This window comes from Carya illinoinensis, chromosome 5 (genome assembly GCF_018687715.1).
Source record: "Carya illinoinensis cultivar Pawnee chromosome 5, C.illinoinensisPawnee_v1, whole genome shotgun sequence".
NCBI classification, from domain to species: Eukaryota; Viridiplantae; Streptophyta; class Magnoliopsida; order Fagales; family Juglandaceae; genus Carya; species Carya illinoinensis.
The window spans coordinates 143222-145190 of NC_056756.1; the positions used below are offsets into that span (position 1 = coordinate 143222).

Below are 1969 nucleotides of genomic sequence, written 5' to 3' on the forward strand. Positions count from 1 at the left end.
TTTTCAACTTTCATAATCGATACATTTTTTTACACAAAGGAAATTTCACGAACGCTTTGATAACTCTTTGTCCCTGTGGAATACGATCCTGGACTCATCCTTGATACAACTTGACACTTCTACACTTGGAAGCACATTCGAAACCGAGTCAAGTTTTTGGCGTCGCTGCCGGGGACAACTGGTGTTTATTAGAGCATTCCTCTACTGCTAAGAGGACGTTTGTGGAGCTGTGAATCTCTTCACAGCCTGGGTGACATCTAATCTTTTTCCCTTCTCTCTGTTTATTCTTCATAGTCTTTGATTTTCTGCTCATGTTTGTATGACTGGTTGGACTAGAGACCATACATCTCGACTGTTTAAGACAGAATCATTGATATCTTTTAGCTCTGCATCATCTTCTGTTGAATCATCATCAGACAGTGATAGCATCATGGATGAAAATGAGCATCATGATAGGGAAGTGGAGAATCCAAACAGGACACTTAGAGAATATCTTCAGCCTGTTAGGACTAGCACACCTTCTTGCATCATTTTACCTATTAATGCAAATGCTTTCAATTTCAAACCCGGGATGATTCCTTTGTTACCACACTTTCATGGTATGGAATCTGAAAACCCATATTTGCATATCAAAGAGTTTGAAGAAGTGTGTTCCACATTCGTGGATAGAACATGCACTGATGAAGTCATAAGATTGAAACTGTTTCCATTTTCCTTAAAAGACAAGGCTAAGACATGGTTAAATTCTTTAAGACCAAGATCCATTGGGACTTGGCAAGAAATGCAAACTGAGTTTTTAAAGAAATTTTTTCGCATGCATAGAACCAATGCCTTGAAAAGACAGATCATGAATTTTGGCCAAAAGGATGTGGAAACATTTTATCATTGTTGGGAACGATTCAAAGACCTTTTAAATGCATGTCCTCATCATGGATATGAGAATTGGAGGCTCATTAGTTTTTTTTATGAGGGGTTGCAACAAAAAATGAGACAATTTGTGGAGACCATGTGTAATGGAGCGTTTTTTAACAAAGAACCTGAGGAAGCTTTTGAATATTTTGATTATCTAGCTGAAAATGCACAATCATGAGATACATCTGATGTTCATGATAGGTCGGAAAGTTCAAGAACAATTTCAGGGGGTGGGAAATATAATCTGAGAGAAGTAGATGATTTGAATGCTAGGTTGGCTATGATTTCTAAGAAATTAGAAACCATAGCACTGAAGAAAGTGAATGAAGTACAAGCTGTACCTCAGATTACCTTGAGCTGTAATATTTGTGAGGACCAAGGACATTCAACTAATGATTGCCCGACCATTCCTGCTTTTAAAGAAGTTCTCTTGGATCAATCTAATGATGTTAATATGGTTGCTAAATCTTTTTCAGGTCCTTACTCCAACACCTACAATTCGGGATGGAGAAATCACCCTAATTTCAGTTGGAGGAGTGAACAAGCTGCTTTACCTGCACCCAACATAGCTGGTTCTTCACAATTTGCACCATACACTACCCCAGGAGGTTCAGGACCATCTCAATATGCCAACCACATGGTGCCAGCTCAGAAAAAGAACCTTGAAGACAATTTCCAGCAATTATCCACCAACTTCCAGCAGCTGTCCACCAATTTTCAGCAATTCATGCAAAGCCAAGCTGCTATCAACAGTCAAAATTCACAAGTCATTGCTGAGATTCGAGGGTCAATCACAAGGTTGACTACAACCATGAGTGCTCAAGAGAAAGGGAAGTTTCCTGCACAATCTCAGCCTAATCCCCAAGGCCAAAACCAACAATTTCAAAGTATGACAGGAGATTCAAATGTCAAGCAAGTCAAGGCTATTACAACCTTGAGAAGTGGTAAGGTGATTGGCGTTCCAGCTCAAGAGGTAGAAAAGAATGGTAACACTTCTAAACCATCTTCTGAAAATGAGGCACATGATCCTTTGAAATCTGAAAGTGTCCCAAGCACT

The 1969-nt window shown here is 39.3% G+C and overlaps 1 non-coding gene across 1 annotated transcript; it reads right to left on the reverse strand.

Moving 5' to 3' along the window:
• Nucleotides 1-828: 828 nt before the first annotated feature.
• LOC122312101 lies at nucleotides 829-936 on the reverse strand. The gene has a single exon (XR_006243015.1). It is a non-coding gene; the product is annotated as a small nucleolar RNA R71 (small nucleolar RNA).
• Between the last annotated feature and the right edge of the window lie 1033 nt (nucleotides 937-1969).